The 11,239-nt window shown below is 37.0% G+C and overlaps 1 pseudogene; it reads left to right on the top strand.

Annotated features, from left to right (window-relative positions):
• Positions 1–6,572: 6,572 nt before the first annotated feature.
• Positions 6,573–6,709, top strand: LOC145285308 (U2 spliceosomal RNA; annotated as a pseudogene).
• Positions 6,710–11,239: the final 4,530 nt, after the last annotated feature.

The raw sequence follows: 11,239 nt of genomic DNA, 5'->3' as shown, positions 1-11,239 counted from the left end.
TGCCCACGATCCGAATTGAGTCGGAGGAGCTTTCATAGCTAATGCGCATCCTTTACACTCACTGATTTTTCTTCTATATTCTTATCCATGTTTGGCCAATAAACGAAAGAGCGCATAAGGATTTTCATTCTTGATATACCTGGATGTCCTACATAGAATTCCTTGAGCATTCTTTTCTGTAATGTCGCAGGAATTACGACCCTGTCGCTATATAACAGGACGTTATCGCAAATTGAATAAATTTCATCATCCAGTTTGTTATTGTTGATCCTTTCTTTCGTGCATATAATAATTTCGTCCACCTCTGCCTTACTCTTAATCTTCTCAAGCGTTACTGGAAGTTCTTTTATTGAGTCACATAGCGTATTTTTTTACTTCAACTTCCGCTTGAATGGCTTCTATCTGCTTAGGTATTAACCTCGATAACCCGTCTGCATAACCAAATTTTTTAGATGGTACATACTCCATTTGAAAATTGTAATTCAGAAGTGTGGTACCAGATCTTTGGAGTTTATTCACCTTATGTTGTGGTAGTCCCTTTTTCGATCCGAAAATCGTTAATAATGGTTTGTGGTCTGTTTGTAACAGAAATTGCCTACCGTGCAGGAAACAATGAAATTTCTTTACCGCGAATATAATGCTTAGCGCCTCTTTTTCAATTTGTGAGTAGTTCTTTTTGGTTGGCAAAAGTGATCGGGATGAATGTGCTATGGGTTTCACTTTTTTTTTTTTTTTTTTGCATTTGTAGCATATGATTCCGCCACGTGGATCGGATCCCTGATACGGTAATTGCTGCTGCCCGGTCCACGCCGAATGATAAGAAACCGTATCAGGGACCCGGTCCACGTGGCGGAATCATATGCTACAAATGCAATGGACAGGGCCATATTGCAAGGAACTGCCGGCAGCAACCAACGGCCGTTCGCTGCTACCGGTGTAAGGAAGCCGGCCGAAATAGCTTAAAGCCGTTTCACAAGTAAGTCGGATTCTACCTTTTTAGGCGACTACGTGTGAAAAGAAAGAAGAGGCTTGAAGTTTTGTTCCAAGTTCTGCAGAAGGGCAGGTCTTGTAGAATCAGCAGAAAAGAAAGTCCTGTAAAGTCAGCAGACGAGCAAGTCCCAAAAAATCACACACACACTAAGGTACTCTTAAAGCTGCAGCAGTTCACCGATACGATCACACTGACGTCGATCTTAGAAAAGACACCCCCATGTTCCAAACACACTCCCTTTATCCTTCCGGCGTTCGTCCTCGGCCAATCAGCAGCCAAAGAACGGTCACGTGGGGCCCAGTGATGATCGCACAATCTACAAGATGAGGACGGCGCCATTTTGGAATTTCTTTCATGTTTCGGCCATGCACGTATGCACACCGTAGGAGCGTTCCAAGGTAAGGCATGACGCGCAGACACGTGGGCGCTTCCTCCCTTCATTTTCTTCGACTCTACACTTTTCCATCATCCATTTTGTGTAAAATGCATGCGCCTATGCCATAGGAGCTGGCATTGCTTGCAACTATAATTTCACGCTAGGGATTATAATGCCCCAGAAACAAGTCAGATGTTAAAGTCTCTTTAAATTCCCGAAATGCTTTTTCGCACTCTTGTGTCAAGGCCCACTTTTGGTCTTTCCTTTACAGTTCATTTAAAGACGGCCTTAGTTTATGCATATTTGGCACAAATACATTGTAGTAATTTGCCAAACCTAAGAAACTTTTTAAAGACGTAATATTTTATGGAGCAGGCATATGCTTTATTGCACTCGATCTATCTGGATCCGGCCTTCTTCCATGTTTATCGATGATTTGCCCCAAGCATTTTATTTTCTCCATGAAAAATGTATATTTTTTTGTTGTACTTTAAATCCATAATCCTGGATCCTTTTCAATACTTGGTTTACATAAGCTTTGTGTTCTTCTTTGCTAGCGCTTTTCATTTACACATCGTCCAGATACCCTACTGCGAAATCCAACCCATTTAACATAATGTCCATAATTTGCTGCACAAATCGCAGTGGCGACGTTGACCCCAAAAGGAAGTCTGTTAAACTTATACAATCCCTTATGTGTATTAATACACATCAGCTTTGAACACTCCTCGTCGACTGGAACTTGTAAGTACGCGTCACTGAGGTCGATTTAAAAAAGACATTTCCCTCCACTCAGTTTCGCAAATATCTCTTCAGGGCTTGGAAGAGAATAATTGTGATCTTGTAATGCCATGTTTAAGCCTGTCGCGAATTCGGTACAAACCCGAATCTCCTTACTCTTCTTTTTGATGTAAACCGTTGGTGCAGCCCACTCACTGTGATCATTTTTTCTGATGACACCCATGTTTTCGAGTCTTTCTAATTCGCCGTCTATCTGTTCTATAGCGGCGTATGGAACATTTCTTTTCTTTCTGAACACTGGCTGTTCATTTACTTTTATGTCAAATTTTGCTACCGCTTTTGTACACCTCCCCAAACCGTCTGAAAATACGTTTGGGAAATTCTCTTTTAACTCCCTCTTGAGTTTATCTGCCTCCACATTCGAATCCTCAACGTTTGGGTAAAATGAGCTTAAAGGCAGATCCCATAGTCTAAACTTCTCGAACAGATCAGTTCCAAAGAGGTTGTTTGATTTTCGGCCCTGTTCTGGAAAAAAATATTCGTCAATAATTCTCCTTCGAAGGTAATATTTTCGCCACTGACGCTTCTCGCCGTTTTATATGATTTAATCATAGTGGGTCTCTCAAGCCTATTCCATGTCTGTACATCAATAATGAAAATCTCAGACCCACTATCAGGCTGTAGCCTTACTTTCCTTTTAAACATTTTGACCTGTACATATTTCCGGATATTTTGTTCCTCAAGTTCAATTTTCGTAAGTTTAATGGATGTCTTTCTATCAGATTTTTTTTCTACAATGCGATGCTTTATGCTCTTTCTAGTGGCAGTTGTCACATTGTTTTAATTTGTAGGGACATTTATTGTACCAATGTTTATTTCCACACCTCCAACATGGTCCAGGTGGATCGTTTCCCTGTTTCCTTCTCTGGTTATTTTTTTAAGTCGAATTTTTCTTTTGATGGATCTTTTTAATATGTGACACTCCGCTTTCCTCTATGTCACGACTGTCTTGTTTCAATGCAATAAACAGTCTTCCGATAAGTTTAGAAGTTTTAAATTCGGTTCGTTTTCGAGTTTATTTAAAACACGACGCCTGATTTCAGCGGCTTTATTTGAGACCAGCCCTTGCACAAATATTAAACATTTAAAATTATCTGCTGATAATTCCTCCAGTTTAAAATCGTCGCAATGCTTGTTCACTATACTTGCATAAGTAGTGTAGTCGTCTTCCTTTCTTCTAGTAACATTCATACATTTATATCGCCTATGGAAAAGAAACGTTTTTGCAGAAAACAGGTGTTGTTGTTACAAGCAATGATATTTTTTCTTTTTCATTCATTTCACTTCAGTCGAAGTTCTCACAAATCAAGACGTCCCTTCCCTAGGGATAACACGTGATCTTTATATGAAATACATAGATATTCCAGTATTCAAATATCGTCATGAATCACATCTTCCACTTGGTCCGGATTGCGACCCACGTGACTTATTTTTCACCATTCCTTCCTATTTAGGGCAAACTGGTTGATGGGTGCCCAACTGTTGAGAGATGTACGATCAAAATCATTTTCTCTTCACCTTCTCCTTGGCTTTACTCTACATCTTTTGCCTTCTAATATACCCTCAAAGCATAACTTTTACAGGGCAGTAGCGGATCGTTTGACATGGTCAAATGTTTAAGGGTTTTACTTTTTAATTTTATTAAATAGAGGGGTAAGGAAGCAGTTTGGCAGTGGGTGGATATTTCGTTTTTTATTTTTGTTTTTTGTTTTTCGATCAGGTGATGTCCCATAATGAAACGCATTATGTGATTTTGAAACCCCTCAATGCGATTGGCTAGTTGTTTAGTCCATATGATATAATCAAGGCCATTAAAACTACTGGGAGGACATAAAGTAAGTATTCCAGTAACGCTCCTCTTCACATCTCAAACACCGAGTTAGTAAGGAAATTGAGAACATAATTTTCCTCCCCTTAATGGATCATTTTAATGTTATAGTATATCTTTCTTGTGGTCTCTTTGTTTTACCAAATTCCAGGACAAGAATTCTTCTAATCTAGTGGAGTATCCAGCTTTGTGCCGTTACTCGAGATAACATCACTTGCAGAAGGTGCACCATTCCTCGCCAGTATTAGTTTACCATACCAACCAGATCTTATCTGAGCCGCAAATACTATGTTATTTTGAACATTAAGTCAGGATTTACTTGTAGGGAAAAGTATCTTCAAGCCAGGTTATCCTGTCCTGTCAGCGAAGAGAGGTTACACAGTCAGAGATAGTGTCTAGTAGGTATTCAAGTTATCTCTTAGTTTTTCTAGTATATATAATAGTTGTGTCTAGTATATGTGTGTCATATGAATAATATTATAAACAGCCGATTCTGGCAATGTCCTGTTGGCAGACATATGTTCACTCAGTTAATAAATGTGCAATGTTTGTTATTATACTTTAACTATTTAAGGTTAACTCAGCCATTCTCAACCTGTCCTCCATCATTGATCCCCTCTGCTTTATATATTTCTCCATTTACGACCAACCCATCCCATACAAAAATACATAATCATAATAAAGTTGACAGAAAAACAAAGTTAAAAAGAACCTTTTTATTGTTCAGGACTTTATTTTGGCAATACAAATTAACTTCATGATTTTCAATTAAGAACAGATTTGATTTTCTTTAGGTTTTCTATGAAAAGAATAGCATTATACATTCGTATTACAAAAATAAAGAAAATCAAAATTTTCTTTATTGAAAAATATTAAGTTAATTTGTATTACAAAAAAATGAACAGAAACACCAGAAGCATTATTAGTGGGAACACTGCTGATTCATTCGATCAGATTGTTTATGCGTGGAGCGGTTTTTGAGATTGCTACTCTCATATCCTCATCGGTTTTCAGGCATTTTCTGGCCTTTGTCATTATTGCTACTAAACCTGAGAACCCTGATTCACATTAATAGTAGTGACAAAACGAACAAGCACTTGGAAGGCACGCTGAGTTAGGAGCGGGAATGAATCTGTTAGTTTTTATCAACACCAAATTCTTCTCAGAGGACGGAAGATCAATCAGTTCATCTTTTATTTCATCTTTTTTTTTTCTGACAGTTCAGTGGCAAAAGGTCTTATCCATCTTTCCATTGAAACCATGTCTTTTGAAAAGACATGACAATCTAAAAAGAAATAATTATTTTTAATTATCAGGTACTTCAATTATTTACACTCGACTATATATTTTTAGTCGCATCCAAGCGATTCTATAAGTCCCTCCGTCAGTCGGTCGGTTGGTCGGTCTGTCAGTCTGTCTATAACACTCTTACCGGGGAAAGACAAATGGTCTACGTTACGATCCTGGCCGTGGCGAGAATGGTGATTTAGACATCGCGTCTGCAAGGTTGCTGGGGGTGTTGTCTTTTTCTGATCAGGATCTGATCGCTTTCTTTAAACACCAACTATGGGTGAAGATCAGATGTGATAGAAGAAGGCTGCATCGCGCGGCATTTGACAGAAGATGGATACAGGTAGCAAGTCTGTGTGTACGAAAAGGAGCCAAATTTGAATACGTGTTCCCCGCCTAGGTGTGGAACGCGCAGTTCCGTAAAGTAAAATTTAACAAATAGCCTCTCAGCTAGCTGAGTGTGTGTTCCATCCTTCCCTGATTAGGAAGCCTCCAAGATCCCCACCCCCTCCTTCTTGCAATTTTTGTTTTCACCTCCTCCTCTAAATTTCACCCATCTGGAGAGAAAGAAATACAAACTAACTCCCATTCCTTACCCACAAAATTTTCTTTTCTCCATTCACCCCCATCTAGAGAGCATCCCCACTTAGAGACTAACCCACAGAAGCGAGGTTCCTTTTACAAACCTAGTGGAACGGGCAGTCTATCAACTAGACGGGTTGGGAGGGTCCTACTAATCACACCCCACACACACACACTTTCCCCCCCCGCCCTCAACACAATTGTACCATTTTTATTGTTATCATTTTTTTTTTTTTACACGTCAATAAAAAATGTTTTTATAATTGGGAGTTAAGTAGGACGTCCCCCAGTATGAAAGGGTGAATGCGGTATTATGGTGAAAGATACTAGCTGGGAGAAACTTTTGATTTTGTTTAGCTCTGGAGTGACAAGGATGACCAACGACACTCACACCCCCCCTCCCTTTTGAGTTGGCCATGTGCCTAAGTTTTTTGTTCAGTGTTGATTTTCAATGTATTTTTAACATGAATAAAGGATTTAATATCTCAAAGTGTAGTATCTGTTCCGGTAGATACTGCAAGCAAAGACCATATATGGGGGCAACTCCACATATAAGACCTTGGTCAATGTAGGGGCAACCCTTCATACCAATTGTCACTACCCAGCTCCCCTACTCCCTGGGGAGCTGGTCCCCATTTCCCCTTCACTCCTCACATTAAAAATCGGCATTGTGCCTAATTTGCTCGGTGGGGGAGCAAATAAATACCTTTTTCTTGGCCTTTTGGCCAAGATCAAAGTGTAGTATTTGTTCTTACTACATGCTTACTTATGTTTGTAACTTTGTGATATAAAGTGGGGGATTACTTTACTGTATTAATTTTATGTAAAATGATCACCCACTTTACAACCAGTCAGTCTCAAAGCCATTCAAGTCATTCTTTAGATCATTCAAGTTGTTTTTGAAGGATTCCAGTTGTTTTTTAAGCATTCAATTCATCCTTAAGTTCATTAAAGTCATTCTAAGTCATTTACTTTTTATTTATTTAAGTCATTTCAGCCCATTTTTCGGTCATTTTAGTTTATCTTTAAAAATTTCATGTCAATCCTACATTCAACTATTCATTCATTAGATGAGAGCGTGCAACTAATGGCTATCGGCCTTGTTTACCCCCAGGAGTAACTTTACCCCTGGTTGATAACTTCTGTTTTAACTTTTTAAGTCGCTTTATCATTTTTTAAATCAGGGTTTCCCAATACTCTTGGCCTCTAGTATATTTTGTACATTTACGTTGAAGAGGAAATATTTTAGCAAAAAAGGATGATAAATAGTCCCTTGTCTCATCCAATCACTTTAAACCTTCTTAGCATTTCCCATTCATGCCAAAGAACTGAACGAATCCAAAACCCAGAAGGGATATCAGGATTGATTTAACAGATACAGTTTGGGATTATGGAATCAGATACGTTCATTTAAAATCCTATCAGATATATTTGTCCAACAATTATGTGCTGGTACCTTTGGGAAAATAAGTAACCCTGCCCATCATTTCCAGCTATAGGTTAAATAATGATTTTTCTTTTTATTTTACTATTGGGGGTTACAACTAAAGGCCAAGAGCTACTCGAGGATAAGTGTTAAAGGAAATCTTAGCTAATGAAATCGTAGCAGCCGACAATTAGCAAACGGTATCTCTTTTTTAAGTTTTTATGATATCTGTTGTTTGTTAAATTGATAGGTGAAAGTATAGAATAGTTAAAAAGCCACGCTTCCCATGTTAAGGATGGTTTTCCAAATTATAACATTACTTATGCATGATTCGTAGACAGCACAACTACTTATTTGTCTTTGAAATTACCCTGCGATGACTGTTTTCAATTGTTTTTTTTCCTTCATTTTTAATTATTAGTGTTTTAAACATTGACTATTGTTTTCAGTAAAGCAAACAGTTTTCGTCCAGCATCTTTTTAAAAATTGGCTAACGTTTTTATAAAATAAAAAAACATGCAGTTTTCATTTGACATTCTCTTAAAAATTGGTTAGCATTAAAAGGGGAAAAAACCATTGTTATCGTTCGATACTTTCCGACGGCTTCGGAATATCCCGACGATAGCACAGTTCCTATTCTACATAAATACTGATAAATCAAATGAATTTATTGAGAAAATATACAGAAATGTTACAAGCCATCATATAAATGTTTTTTTTTTTTGTAGGCGACTTCAATCTTGGAAATGAAAAGCATCATTACCAACTCTAATACGAAGCAACACCACGATCTGTAATACTTATATATTTTTCTTTTTTATTCCAATAAATTTTTAACCAATTAATATTCGCATATTATTCTAAAACTGTAATTATTTTAGATAAGTAAAAAAATATACATTTGCAAAAAGTTGTTTCAGAACAAAAGCAATAGTTATAAAGTTCATCCTTTGCCTTGGGTACGAAGTCCGAATTATTTATATTTGAAGTGGGGTACAATGGTCATTTAAATTTGTCAAAAACTGTTTGTTTTACTCTACGCTAGACACTTTCACCAAAACACCACATTCACTCTGTGATTTGATCCTACCAAATCATGAACTCATTACTTGTGCCCCCTTGACGTACATATTCCTGACTAACCTGACAAGCAACAAAATCCCACGCCTTCACTCTTGATATCCCTAGATGCTGAAAAGCTTTCTAGTCTAATATTTTCTTTCGTCGGACTGCTAGAATTTGGAATTCCTTCCCTGTTTCCTGCTTCCATAATTTCTGCAGAAGTTTAAAACATACTTTGAACAGACATTTCACTGCTCCACTCCCTACAGTCGCCTGTTAGACACAGTCCTAAATAGTACTCTCTTATGTACAAGTGGCAATATACCTTATTTGGGGTTAAAAAGAGAAGAAAATAATAATGAATACTTAACTCTCATTTTTTGTACAGAATTGCACTAAATTTAGCATGGAGAACCATAGGCCCAGTTAAGTACCCTGCTGCCTGTGTGGATCTTGGAGAAGTAATTCACAATTGCATGCTTATTATGACGTGCATTGAGGACTGACCTTTCACTCTCAAGAACATTATCACTTACAACTGACTTTTACTGAGTACTTTATCCATTACGACACAGATCCTTGTGCAAGGTCCTTTTTTTTATCCACTCCAAACATTATTTTACAGGTTACAGTGAATTAGGGGCCAGATTTACAGGGGAGTTGTGTAGGGAGATGCTTGTTTACATTAAATTTGCATTACTGCATGTTGTACAGTCATGGAAACAAGGAGCAGAAACGGAATTTCATGGCTAGCAATTTAAGAAAACAAGCTAGAAAGTTTATAAAAATTGGAAAGTTTTCTGGCATCAGGCAGTTAGTCGATGGTATTGATGTTGATGGGGCATAGATACAGCAACTTCATCAGAACCCATCCTATTGAAGTACTTGTTTTACAAGCACAGGGATGCAACATTGCAACAATGGGGAGGGAGAAGCTGGTGCTTGGTATACATTGTGGGACATATTAGACAAAGAAGTGTTCTAATCTCAGAGGGAGAGACTGTTGGTTGGTGTGCCAGCTCAGATATGGCAACCATACTTTATGCATGGAGAACGGCGGCTTTGTAGAAATATAGGACACTGGCAAATGTGAGAAGTTTTCTTGCAGGGTAAATTGAGCCCATCTTCCTTGTAGCAGCCTCAGCAGTTTCTTTTATGGATTTGCTTCAATTCATGTTACCTGTGAAGAAGTTTGAATGTTGGACTCTCACTTTGATGACAGTGTTATTCTTAGGAATATGTTTTGTCGATCTTTTAATTAGTTGGCTTTGACAGAGAGGGATGACAAATAGACCCATGGTCTGGCGGGTGTAAAAAACGGCAAGTCGCTTATATAGGAGATGACATATGTCGAAACTTGTGTTTTCTTATCAGTAGCAGAATAGGCTATAAATACACAGTGGCGTTAGAAAAAAATACAATTAATCAAAATATGCTGGTCGACGGATTTGTGCTTCATTGATTACTATGGAAATGAGTGGAGTGATAGACCCTGCCACGCACGACTTCATCGATAGGCTTGGTCTGTAAATGATACATCACACTGGCAACTATCATGAATTGATTTGACTTTAAAATCACCTTTCTATTCTCACTATTTATGGAAACGTTTTGAGCCTGATTTCTAAGGAAACATCTGATGAAACTTAATGATTTGCATATTGGTTTAAAAAAAAGACATTTTATAAAGTAGAAAATTAATTTTCGATTTACTTTTAGCAGCCTCATTCTATAGGCTATGTCTCTGACAAAGGGGGAAGAATTTCTATTTTCTGTGTGAAAATTTATCCAGCTAACACTTATCGTTGGCTAATTATTGCCCTTGAAGTTGTATTTTATTTATTTGTTTATTTTTGATTCTTACATCAAGTAGCTTCTGGTCTTGTCCGAAGCGATTTCCATAAAAAAAATCATCATTTGTTTTGTTCATTGAATAAATTTATTTTTGTTTAAAAAAATATTAACATTTAAACACATTTAGAAATTTAATCTAAAACAAGTTCAAATGTAAATAAGAAAAACTATTCTTAAGAACAAAACTTATTTTGGTGATAGTCAGCTAATGCACTTTCTAATGTTTGGTTCCTTCGCTTTTTCTCTCACACCTATAAATTATTTCGTTTTTGATTTCAATAATTTTATTTTGATACTTCCATAAACATATGTTTGATATGAATTCTAATAAAAACTTATTTTTAAAATAAAAAACAACATTTTTTTTATAATTTCATAAACGTATTTCTTATGGAATTTCAAATAAAATACAAAATTTTATTTTTTAAAATTTTGCTATTAAAAGTACAACTAAAGACTAATTGTATTATTTTTATCTGTATAATTTTGTTAATTTTTTATTGCATATTTTCCAATAATGTCTTTTTCCTATTTTATTTCAATAAATCGCTTCACAATAAAAATACTAAAGAACAATAAAAGTGAAGGAACATATTTGCCTTGTCACCTCTTCCAGTAGCGCTGTGCTGGAAATTAGGAAGTATGTTGGCTGACTATAATCCTTATTTTCTCTCGTTCCGTTCCGGAACCATAGCCCCGAAAAATATTAACAAACATGAGTGCGTAAAAGTTTTAAACGCTTTATTTTGTTTCCTTCATAAAATCCAGCAATAACGATTGTCTTTTCGGAAACCTCATGGATATGCTATATCCGATCATTGGAAATTGTATGCAGACATCAATACAATCCTGTTTAATTATCCATCCCGTTTTAAGTGCTATAATGAAGCCCCCATGCAAGACGATGAATACCATGTGAGCTGCCGCCCAGTCGTAGTGCATTGCATGACTGTCAGATCTTGCTGCTTCCCCAAGATCTGCGTAGACAACGGAGCACATGATAACAGGGTCAGTAGAATGTGAACAGTT

This window comes from Euprymna scolopes, chromosome 9, assembly GCF_053919585.1.
Source record: "Euprymna scolopes isolate OS-2025 chromosome 9, ASM5391958v1, whole genome shotgun sequence".
In the NCBI taxonomy this organism is placed as follows: Eukaryota; Metazoa; Mollusca; class Cephalopoda; order Sepiida; family Sepiolidae; genus Euprymna; species Euprymna scolopes.
This window is presented reverse-complemented; position numbering and strand designations above follow the sequence as displayed.